The 12,402-nt window shown below is 50.8% G+C and overlaps 1 protein-coding gene across 3 annotated transcripts in view; it reads left to right on the forward strand.

Moving 5' to 3' along the window:
* The first annotated feature begins 2,501 nt into the window (after positions 1–2,501).
* AZIN1 (antizyme inhibitor 1) overlaps positions 2,502–12,402 on the forward strand; it is a 29,705-nt gene continuing 19,804 nt past the window's right edge. For 2 of the 3 annotated variants that reach the window (NM_001291520.1, NM_001301748.1), the window contains exons 1-2: positions 2,620–2,936; positions 7,226–7,363. The gene's annotated coding sequence lies outside the window, so the exon portion shown is untranslated. Of the gene's footprint in view, positions 2,937–7,225; positions 7,364–12,402 lie in introns of all 3 variants that reach the window. The other variant, XM_055124222.1, reaches the window with a different exon arrangement.

Here is a 12,402-nt window from a genome sequence, read left to right on the forward strand (position 1 = left end):
CACATTTTCCCTTCTTTCTTTTGTCTGTTTTTTCTGGGGGGGAGCAAAACCAGGCATGCTTGGGGTCACGCCTGGCTCTGTGCTTAGGAATGACTTCTGGTAGGGCTTCGGGGACCCTAGGGGCATCAGAGATTGGCCCTGGGCTGGGTGCATGCAAGACAAACACCTTAACCCCTATTCTAGTTCTCAGGCCTCCATATTTTCCCAGAAGTCTCTGCCTTCCCTCCAAACAGGATCCTTTTGGATTCTACCTCTCATCCTGATTCCAGTGTTCTGCCTGGGGATTAGTTATCTTCAAATTATGCAATCCCTGCTCGTCTCCCTTTCAAAAGACTATGCTCTCTCGCTCTCTCTCTCTCTCTCTCTGTCTCTCTCTGTCTCTCTCTGTCTCTCTCTGTCTCTCTCTCTCTCTCTCTCTCTCTCTCTCTCTCTCTCTCTCTCTCTCTCTCTCTCTCTCCCTCATGCTATTCCCCACCAATCCATTCTAAATCCCCTAAAACATGTCTTTTCCTGTTTTCCTCTCCTAACTTGGCTATTTCTTACATGGATAAACTTATAAAGAGACAATGTTTACATTATTTCTTCTTGGACATGCTTCAGAACAAAGTCAAAGATTTCAACCCTCCCTGTTGGTGGCTTTGTTTTGTGGGCCCTACCTGGCAGCCCTCAAGGGCCAATCCTGGGGTTCTCAGGGGACCATGTGGCTCAGGGCTCCTGCTGGTAGTCTGCATTCCAGTCCTTGATGCTATCTCCCCTGCCTGTCAACCCTGTGGATCTCACCCAAATTTCACTTTGCAGACACTAGAGTAATAGCACAGCAAATGAGGCATTGGCCTTGCATGCAGCTGGCCCAGGTTTGCTTCCCTGAGCCCTTCAAGGGGTGATTCCTAAGTGCAGAGCCAGGAGTGAGCCCTGAGCACCACGAGGAGTGGCCCCCAAATAAATTTACCTTTTCAATCTCATTTGCAATCATGTCCCTATTTTTTATTGCTGTTGTTTTGGTTCATTCTGTTCTTTATTTGGGGATGGAGTTGGGGGTGTGGAGGAGTGGGGCTTGGGTTTGGACCATCCCTGACTGTGTTCAGGGCTTACTCCTGTCAGAGGACCATGTGGTGAAAGGGACTGGGACCAGGCTTGGCAGCACGCACGCAAGGCAAGTGCCCTAGACCCGGTATTCTATCTCCAGCCGGGTTTTGGTGCTCTTCCTCCAGTTTCCCTTCCTATGGAATACCAGGAGGCATGAGAAGGCTGCCAAGCTCCTAAAATGTAGCCTTGTGATCATTCAACCGCGGCCCTCCTACTGCAGGGTTCCAGGCAGCATCTTCTATTTATCCATCAACAGTGCAGTTACTTTGTATAACTGTTTCTTTTCCCTTGTTAGATTGTAAGCAAGATTACAAAGTAGTGTGCTCACCCCTAGCCTTCCTCTCCACCCCAAGCTGCTTCTTCCCTAGGGGCTCTCGCAGTACAGGGATGTGCTAGGGAATTTTCTGAATCTAAGGACTTCGAGGACCGGGAAGACCAAGTAGACATGTTTGGGCCAGGGCGCAGAACAAAAGCTGTCAGCAACAGTCCACGATTTCTCCCCAATTTCCCGCTCCCAGAGTCCCGCTCGGGAAAGCCCTTCCTTCCCAACTGCTGATGCATTCATCAAGCCAGGCTCCGATGGCTGAGCCAACAGGACGCAGGCACACACCGCTTATTAGAGTCGGGGTCTAAATCGCGAAGATCTAAAATCTCGGAAGTACCTCTCTCAATCTGAGTTACGTGCTAGGCATGGGGAACGCTAATGCAAAGACGCTGTGGGGCGGCGGGGCGGGGGGAGACAAGTGAACAGACGACAAAGCAATGTAGGTCGCCAGCTGGGGAGGTTCAGGTCCTGTCCTGGTGCAATAAAATTCAAGTGACTTCGAAAAGGAGGACGACGGTCCCCTCTCCAGCACGAAAGAGGGGGGCAGGGGCTTCCTTCATGGCCAAGAAAATGCCCACCTGGCCTCGTACCATTCCACGTCCTCCCCGGAATCCACGACCACCCGGTAACCTGCCGGGTCTCAGCCAAGCGTGACAAATGGCTTCCAGGAAGAAGCGACGCGTCCCGGGGCCGTGGCGCCCGTGTCCGAGAGCGCAGCCTATGACCCCCAGCCCGGGCCGTGGGAGGTTCCGCGCGCGCCCCCCGCACCCGCTGGCTGGGCCGGGGGAAGCCGGGAGGTCGGAGGGGTACCCCGGGCGCGGAGCGCGGGGGACGCGACGCCCTCGCCGGGGACGGGGCGCGCCCAAGTCCGCGTGCGGTGCGGTGTCCAACGCGGTGCCCAACGCGGTGCCCAGCGAGCTGCCCGCTGCCCCGCCGCGCTCCCCCGGCGCCCGCCTCGCGCTGGCTCTTCCGCCCCCTCCCGGATCCCGCTGCCCCGGCGCGACTCCGCCCCGCTCGCGCGGCTGCCCGGCCGGCTGTGACGTCAGCAAGCCCCGCCCCCCGTCTATAAATACCGGCCGCGCCGGCGCCGCCTTCCCACACTCTCCGGTCCTTCGCTCGACCGCGGTGTTCCGTTTCCTCCTCCTCCTCCTCCTCCTCCTCCTCCACCTCGCCTTCTCGCTCTTCTCTCCTCTCTCCAGTCTCTGCCGCTTCTCTCTTCTTCATTATTCTTCTTCTCCGTTTCTCTCCTCTCGCGCCCCGGCCCCGCGCTGCGACGCGGCCGAGCTCCCCTCCGCGCCCCGCACTCTGCCCGCGCCGCGCTCTCCCCCCGTTTCTCCCGCCCGGGCCGCCGCCGCCGCTGCTGCTCCAGCTGGTGTCGGCGCCGCGCCTTCCGCCCCGCGCCGTCCCCGCAGCCTATGGCCCAGGCCGCCTTGGGTATTTCTGCTCAAGGGAACCACATCCCTCTTTAAAAATTCCGCCGAAAAAGAGAAGACGCTTTACCCGACTCTTTGGGCCGTTATCTCACGTGAGTCCCGCGCCGGGGCGGCGAGGGCTGGCGGGGAAAGCGCGGGCCTCGAGGAGCCGCCCCGGGCCACGGCTGCCCCGGCCCCGCAGCGCCCCGCGGCCCCGGCGGCCGCGAACATGGCGGCGGCGGAGCGTGTGGCGGCGCCGGGGCCGGGCTGGGCCGGGGCTGGGCCGGGGCTGGGGCGGGCGGGCGCGGGCGCGGCCGGGCCGGAGGCGAAGGGGGCGTGGGGGGGCGCGCGCGCGCTCGCGGGAGGACTCGGCCACCGGGGGTCGCGGGGGGCCTCGGGGCGGCGTGCGGCCCCCTCCCCGCTCCCGTGGTGCATTGCTGTTTCCGGGGAGGGGGCCGGGCCGCAGCCCGGAGGGGGCCGGGGGGCCCGCGGCGCGGCCCCCGGGGGCCGCGGGCGGGCGGGCGGCGCGCGGAGCCCCTCGCGGCGGCGGCCCGCGGCGCGGGGTATGAATGGAGCGGGGCGGGCCCCGCGCCGGCCCCGGGTGACAGCTGCCGGGGGAGGGAGGGAGGGAAGGAGGGAGGGGACGGCGCGGGGCGGGGCCCCCTCCCGGCCGCCGCAGCCCCGGGCCGAGGCCGAGGAAAGTTGACGCCGCTCCGGGGCCGGGCGGCGGGGAAGCCCCGGTGTCAGGTAACGCGCGCGCGAGGCCTTTGGCCCCTTGGCGGAGCGTCGGGGCTGCGGCTCCGCCCCCCGCGGCGCCCCTGATTGGCGCCCGGCGCCTTCACTCCCCCGCCGCCCCGGTCACCCCCCCCCCCCCCCGCCCCAGCGTTAGTCACCGCGACTCGGCGTTCCCGGCGGTGACCCGCCGCCGGCCGGCGTCCTCCCCGCGCCCGGCCGAGCCACCCCGGAGGGACCCCCGGGCCCCGCCGTGGGCCAGCGACGGGGCCTGGCGGCTCGAGCCGGTCTCGGGGATGAAGTGGACGTGTTTGGGGGCACCCCGGGGTGTCCCCTGGGCTCTCCGGCTCCCGCCCCGGCGTGGACGGGCAGCGGAGGAGAAGGGGGAGCCGCCTGGCAGGCATCGGGCTCCCCGGAGGGCCGGTGTGGCTGGTGCTTTGGACGCGCGGGCGCTGCCCTGGAGGCTGTGTGTGGCCTGAAGGGGTGGGGGGAGCTTTTGGTGGGTGCCTTCCTTCCCATCCGGCTTTCAGGTTTGATCTCTGAATTCCCCAATACACCGAAAGAATTGTTACCCGCACCCGCCCAGATGTCGTTAGGAGCTAGCAGCCTCCAGTTTGCTCCTGCTATAATGGAGTTTTTCTACAGCTAGTTTAAAAGATGCATGTAGGGGCCGCAGCGGGTGGGGAAAGCCTTTTTGCCTTGCACGTGGTCGACCGGTGTTAGATACCCGGCATCGAATTTATTGTCCCCCTGAGCCTGCCAGGAGAGGGCCCCAAGCGCATTGCCAGAAGTCAGACACCCCCCCCCCCCCCAAGCAACCCAGGTGTGGCCCAAAAACTAAAATAAAAAAAAAATGAATCAAAAAAGCAAAAGATCAATATGTATATTTGCTCTTGGTTGAGGGGGCACACCTAGTGGTGCTCCGGGCTTGCTTCTGGCCCATGTTTCAGGAGATGCGTTGTGGGGAGCAAACTGGACTAGGCCGCTAGTTATTTAAAGATACTTGAGTAGGGGCTGGAGTGATAGCACAGCGGGTAGGGCGTTTGCCTTGCACTCGGCCGACCCTGGTTCGAATCCCAGCATCCCATATGGTCCCCTGAGCACCGCCAGGAGTAATTCCTGAGTGTAGAACCAGGAGTAACTCCTGTGCATCGTCGGGTGTGACCCAAAAAGCAAAAAAAAAAAAAAAAAAAAAAGATACTTGAGTAAAAACCTTAACACAAGTCATTATATGTACTATGTGATGAATTTTGACAAAATCACAGCGGGGTAATCGAGATCTATCAAAATGTAAACCATGCCATCACCCAGAAAATCATTTTGCTCTTGAGTTTATCACCTGCTCCATGGCAGGAAACATGGTTCTGATTTTCACTTGAACCACAAATTGGTTTTTACAATTCTTGAACTTTTATATAAATGGGATCATTCTATAGACATTCTTTTATGTAAAAGTCGCCTTTGACAAGTATATTTTTTAATACTCATCCAAGATGTATTTGTCAGTATTATTGCTGAGTAGTGGTCCATTACAGAAATACCTTACCCAGTGTTTTTTAAGATATTTTGAATATAGATGACCAAAAAGTTGATAAGATAGTGCCATGTACTGTGTATTCTGCTCAGTTTACCTTATGCTGTCTTCTTTTACAATATTACCATAGTGTATTTGTTAAAACTAAGAGGATGGCTTTGGCACTTTTCTAATAACTAGACTCTTGATTTCACCTTTTTTTTTTCTTTTAATGTTCTCTTTGTTCCAGGAACCAAGGTATATCACGCTGCATTTTACCAGTAGTTTCTGGGAAAGTGAATTTTTTTTTTCTTACACTTAATTTGTTAAGTATTGGCCAGGTACAGAGTAGGATGGGCTTATCAGGTGCCTCAGGGGTGCTTTGAGGGCAATGTGGCAGTGTGAATCCAGCCCTGCCAAGTATCTGATCTAACCTCTGAGCAACAAGTCTCAGTCTTGGTTTTTAGTTTGGGGGCGGGGAGGATTTGTTTGTTTTGGAGCCACACTTGGTGGTGCTTAGGGCTGACTCCTGCCTCTGCACCCAGAGGCCATTTCTAGCAGGCTCAGGCAACATATGGGATGCCTGGGATCAAACCCATGTTGGCCACATGAAAGGAAGGCCACTTCGCAGTACTATTACTCCTGCCCCTCTCAGGATTTTGGGCCACACCCGAAATGTGCTGGGTTACTGCTGGCTCTGCACAAAGGAATTACCCCGATGGTGCTCAGGGAACTATATGGGATGCTGGGGAATGGAACCTGGGTCAAGGCAACACACTACCCACTGTACTATCAGTTGGACCCCCACCCCCACCCTCCTCGGTATTTTTGAAAATCAAAAAAGCAGACTTGCGTGTAGCCCACCCAAGTTGGATCCCCAGCACCACATATGGTCCTGTGGCAGTCAGGGGACCATATGTGATACTGTGGATCTAACCAGGGACACACAAGTTCACTTTTTAGTAAGCTTTTTTACACATCCCATTAGTAAAGATTATGTGAATAGTTAAACTAATAATACATTTGTGGGTAATAGATGGGAGGTATTGTGTGTTGTGTGTATCTGTCTATTGTATGTTAGACTTTGACTCAGTCTAGTATAGTTCTTGTTAAAGCAAGAAGAAACTTCATCTCAAATTATTAGGGAATTTATTGCAATCAGTTATGCACTTCCAACTGATTTATACCACCACAATTCTAAACGTGAATGTTTTCTTTTTCTGTACCCTTTTCTCTGCATTGTCATTTGAAACTCTTTGTGCTTTCATTATCATATTTTTTACTCAATTTCATGATTTGACTGAGTAAAACCAACATATGTAAATACAATTTATTCTCTGTACCCCTTTTGTTACTACTGTACCTCTTGAATTTTAGGGCCTTCATTCCTATTAGGTTTTCCCTTTTTTGGTTGAGAAAAGATAGAAAATGGGGGATGGAGAGATAATATAGCAGATAGGACACTTGCCTTGCTGATCCAGCTTTGATCTCTGGCACCCCATATGCTCTCCCTTGCACCACCAGGGGTAATTCCTGGACGAAGAGCCAGGAATGACCTCTGATCACCACCAGCTGTGACCCACAAAAAGTGAGAGAAAAAGAAAGAAAATGTCCTGCTGAAGGACATTTGCAGGCTGCATACACCTTAGATTCTTGAAAGTCTGAAATTTAGCATTCCAACTCTGATGTTTGTTTTGGCCCCACACCAGGTGGGTGCTCAGAACTGTGTAGGTGCCAGGGATGGAACTCGGTGGGCCACATGCAAGGAGCTGTTTGCTGTTGGGGCTACCATTCCAGCCCCAACAGCAAACAGCTGTAGCTATGTGGGGAAGGGCTTGAGTGAGAGGTGTCATCCTGGGTAACTGCTACTCCTTAGAGTCACTGCGAACAAACTATCTCTGTCCCCAACATGAGTTGACTAATTGATCCTGGTGTGTGGAAAATAAGAGCTTTTGTTTTTGACTGCAATGTGTGCTCTACTGTAAGGTTATACTGCAGGCGTGTTGGTGTGGTGGTCATCCATGGGTGTCATAGAGAATGGACAGGCTTTCCTAGATGGAAATAACATTGTATCATCGTTTATGTTGCAATTTCTCTGCCTTGACGTTTCCAACCTTACAGTTTTGTAATGGGATTATGTGCTACTATTTCCTTTAGGGCGAACTTTCCGACCAAGTATACAACTACCCAGAGGGCCTAGGAGAAGTGCTGTATAGAGAGCAGTTCGACTTCAACGCTGAGCCACCTTGGGAACCTAGCTGATGATAGGGGGGTTCCATCTCCTAACTTGTCCATGTAAGTATTTCCATGCCTACCATCAGGCAACTTGTCAAATTAAAGGAGAGGGCTTGGTGGCAGCGGTGGCAGCAGCAGCAGCATTGGCTTTTGTTTGTTTGGGTCAGCCTGACCATTCCCCAGGGTTCCCCTTCTGGCACATTACCTCAAGGGTCATTCCTAATGGGGGAGGGGACGGAGGTCCAGGCTCACCCTTGGCTCAGAATTACTTGCATGCAGACTCTGTGAACTATCTCTGTGAACAGACTCTGCTGTTTTTAAGATTGAACCATTTAATTTGATGGACTCATACTGGAACTTAATTAGGAAAAATTTATTCTTAAAGCCAAAGATTCTGTACTTTATATCCCCAGTCTTGGGATGTGGGAGGTGAAGTCTCTCTTAGTTTGGGGGTTTGCTTGTTTTCGGTTAGAGACCAAATGTGACTTATACAGCTTATGTGTATGTGTGTGCGTGTATAATATAACCCGGAGACTGCAGCCCAGGACTTCAACTCCTAAAGCTTGTATTTATTTATCTTAAGATGATTCTTTAGTACTTAGCTTGTGAGAAAACTACTTGTAGGATATTGGTTTCCAACCATTTTACACACCTGTCAGCCAGCACATGAAAAAACCACATTTAGAATGGAGGTCCTCAAACTTTGCTTATGATTCACCTGGAAAACTATTAAAATTCCTAATGTCTTTCCTATATTTCTGTTGTGGTTGAAGGCCAGACCACAGCCATGATAGTTGTCAGCAGTGACGGTGGGACCCAGACTTTGTTTTTAGCCTATTCTGGTCATTCCAATGTCAGTCGGCAGTGAGGAGTGTTGCGGGTTTGGTTTGGTTGGTTCGTTGGTTTTGATTCTGAACCATATCCTATGATGCTCTTGGCTTCTCACTGCTAAGGGATCACTCCTGTTGGGACTCAGGGGACCTTTAAGGGTGCGGGGAATCAAACCTCGGCCAGATACATACAAGGTAAACCACCTACCTGCTACACTATTTCTCTGCCCCCCCACCCCCCCAGGACCAGTGTCTTAGAGCAGTGTTTCTGCAGGGGGCTATATAGCCGCTGTGGGCCCCAGGATATTTTAAGGGCACCACAGGTGAAATTCTGGAAGTGAGGAACAACTGATAAAACTGGGCAACAGGAAACAAAGTCAGAAGTTTAGGGAAAGGACCGAAGCGATAGTACAGCAGGGGGGGCATTTGCTTTGTATGTGGCTGACCCATGTTCGAACCCCAGCATCCCATACGGTACCCTGTGCACTGCAAGGAGTCATTTCTAAGTGCAAAGCCAGGAGAAACTCCTGAGCATCGCCTGGTGTGACCCCTCCCCTCCCAAAAAAAAAAAAAGTTTGGGAGAAGATTGAGAAGCACTGTTTCAGAGGATCAACAGCTGATAATGACTCCCAACAGGCTGTCTTGACAGACTGACAGAATTTCAAGGATTATTTCACCATACTTAATTTTCTAATAGGTATATTTCACTGTTTAGTTAAAATTCTGCAAAACCGGAGTATGTTTGAATTTGTGTGACCAAGCTTATGTGGTTAATTTTTTCCATTACTTTATAGGCCTTCGCTATTGAGATTTGAATTATTTGTGTTTGAGGCCACACCCAGCAGTGCTGGGAATTGAACCTGTGTGCCAGGCAAACACTCTACCCACTGTACTATTGCTTTGACCCTGAGGTTTGGATTTTTTTTTTTTTAACATCCCCACCCAAACCAGTCTCCCAGAGGAACCCCTGCCAGTAATTTTCAATCAGCCAGGCCAGTGGTTCAATGTGAAGGCAGGAGGATGCCATGGTATTGCGGCCCCCTTCTGGATTACCCAGACCACCCCAGCAATTCCTGGGGCACCATATGGTGCTTGGGATTAAACCAGGGTTAACCACCTGCAAGGTGTGTTCTTTAATGCTTATACCATCTTCCCACCCTAAGGTTGAGATGTTTAACTTGACCAGGTTCTTTACTTGGAAGTAATAATGCTCAACATTCTCAAGGAAGTTGTCAATTTAGCGGTGCCTAAGACTGGAGTCAGCTGCTTGCTGGGGTTCCATGATGGGTATCAGTGATTGAACCTAGGTGGCTGTGTGCAAGGCGAGTGCCCTATCTGCTGTGCACTATTGCTGCGGCCCTAAAGTTGGCTTTGAGTAATTGTTAATGATCAAGTATGGGTTTCTATAGCTGATCATTAACATTTTATTGTTTGGGGTATATGTATGTGGGAGAATCTAAGGGATTTTTAAAGACGTGTGGAGTAATTTTAAGTGTGGAAATGATTTTTGTATTTATTGATGAATAGTTGACCTGAAGTAATAATGACTCAGCTATTTCACTTCCGTCCCCCAGTCTTATTTCAGAGGATTTCAAATTTTATACTTATCATTCTCCAAAAAAAAAAAAAAACCATTGAGACTAAACTCCAACTAGGATTTTAGTGGAATGCTTTGTAAACTTGATTAATTGTAAAATCTAGGTAAATAGTAGACTGCTATTCTAGGCTGTCCATTATTCAGACAAACTGAGGAGGCTCTGCAAGCGAAGCATTCTCAGGACTAGGAAACATGCCTTGTCCTTTCACCTCCCTTCCAGAGTCACTCAAATTGCACAATTGAGCAATTTGTTATAAGCTTACTAAAGAATTAACCGCCCTTTTCTGTAATCCAGCAAGTAATATGGAAAATATTAGGATCCGATCAGAAGCATTCATGCCACATACTGCGTTGCAAGCAGAAGCTGACAAAAATCAGATCACACCCAGCTACTGTGAGGTCTTTAAATGCATGTAACTGACTTGCAAAAGCAGCCAAAAGAACAACCCGTGGAATGCTGTATTCCAAACATTTGCCTTTGTTTCATTATCTTCGGTTTTGGTTTTGGTATTTTGTTTGGTTTTGGACCACACCTGGCTCTGAATTCAGGACTAGCCGAGTTCAGGGGATCATATGGGATGCCTTACCTGCTTCATTATCTCATGTAAGCACACCTTTCACGTCTCTCTTTAGGACCAAGTTGCTATAGAGTTGTTACCTTTTGCTTCTTTACTCAGCTACACAAGCTTGTGAGTTAATCTGTTTACCTTGGGTCAAGGTTATTTTGGGGATGATTGGGGGTAATCTTGGCACCAGTGTAGGTGTTTTTGTGTGTGGTAAAACGTTTAGAAGTTAAAAAATATCGTATGAAAATAGTATTTTCTTGAACTATGCAATGTTTGTACAGTGGCCACTAACCAGCTGACTCTTTAACTTGTCAAAATAGAAAGATAAGACAGGATAGGGTCCTTCCCTTGCATGGCTATCCTGAGTACCATCCCCAGCACTCCATATGGTTTCCTGAACCCCACTTGGAGTAAGCTCTGAGCACAGTTGGGTGTGGCCTCAAAACCAAGAGATTTACAAATAAAAATTTAAATTTTGTTTCCCTGAAAAAAGGGGGTGGTGAGCCAAAAATGTTTGGGGCCCTCTGGCCTAGACTATTATATCAGTTTGCAATCAGCTAGCTAACTGTCTCCCTGCCACACACACACACAAAATCCATTTTTACTGAGTTACCAGGATTGACAGTACTGTTAAACTTCTCATGCGTACTTCTCATTGTTCCAATGCCACACACCCATCACCAGAGTGCCCTCTTCAGCTAGTCTTTTTAAGGGTAGGAACACACTTAGAAGACCCCTGCTTGAGTAGCACTGCCCTTGGGTATAAGGAGCAAATTAGAAATAATGGGTGTTGGGGCTGGAGTGATAGCACAGCGGGTAGGGCGTTTGCCTTGCACGCGGCCGACCCGGGTTCAAATCCCAGCATCCCATATGGTCCCCTGAGCACCGCCAGGAGTAATTCCTGAGTGCAGAGCCAGGAGTAACCCCTGTGCATCGCCAGGTGTGACCCAAAAAGCAAAAAAAAAAAAAAAAAAAGAAATAATGGGTGTCAAAGAGGAATCGAAAGAGCTATGCTTGGAATATTACATTTCACTCAAGAAGGAATCCAGAGTTCTGACCTCTGTCGGTGATCAAGAAATAGGGACGCTGTCTTGTTTGCCAAGGCGTTGAAAATCAGATGGGCCAGACATGCAATGCAATTTGGAGACAACCACTGGACTAGAGCCATTGCCAACTGGATTCTATGTGATGTCAAAAGACTGACTGCCCACCTACAAGATGGCCAGACTTCTTTGCCAAAACGTCAAAACCCTGAATGAACAGATTGATGCTCTTCATGTTCCTAGAGCGAGCAGATGCCATTGGGCTACACTAGCATGTGACAGGGATGACTGAAAATGTTACTGGAGCCCGCTCGAGCAAATCGATGAGTAACAGATGAAACAAGTGATACAAGTGATTGAGTGTAGTGCTCAGAGACAGATAGTAAATGTTTTTTTTTTGTGTGTGTTTTGTTTTGTTTTTTGCTTTTTGGGTCACACCCGGTGATGCTCAGGGGTGTGACTCTGCACTCTGCACTCAGAAATTACCCCTGGCCGTGCTCAGGGGACCATATGGGATGCTGGGAATCGAACCCGGGTCGGCCGTGTGCAAGGCAAACGCCCTACCCGCTGTGCAGAAATAATGGGTGTTTATAATATAGGATGTAGTAGGTTAGAGATAGTGCAGCGGGTTTGTTCTCCTGACACTAGGTTCCCTCAGGATCCACCATGAGTGATCCCTGAGTGCACAGCCAGGAATAAGCCCTGACAACTACAGTGTGGCCTCCAAACGTGTGTGTGTGTGTGTGTGTGTGTGTGTGTGTGTCTGTCCCTTAGGTCTAATTCAGGTACATTTGGTATATATACAAAGGTGAGTTACTACACATTAGGGAAACTCAGTGGAATCTGCTTCCACCCATTTGCATAGATTGAACTGAAACTATAAACTTGAGCAAAGGCCAGAGAGTTCAGGACGATATGCAGCCACGTGGCCAACCTGGATTGATTCCTGGCACCACATATGGTCCACTGAACATGCCAGAGGTCACTTCTGAGCTCAGAGCCAGGAATAGCTCCAGAATTATCAAGTATTCAAGCTCATCCCTCTCGGCACCCCCTCAACAAA

Source organism: Sorex araneus, chromosome 2 (genome assembly GCF_027595985.1).
Source record: "Sorex araneus isolate mSorAra2 chromosome 2, mSorAra2.pri, whole genome shotgun sequence".
NCBI classification, from domain to species: domain Eukaryota; kingdom Metazoa; phylum Chordata; class Mammalia; order Eulipotyphla; family Soricidae; genus Sorex; species Sorex araneus.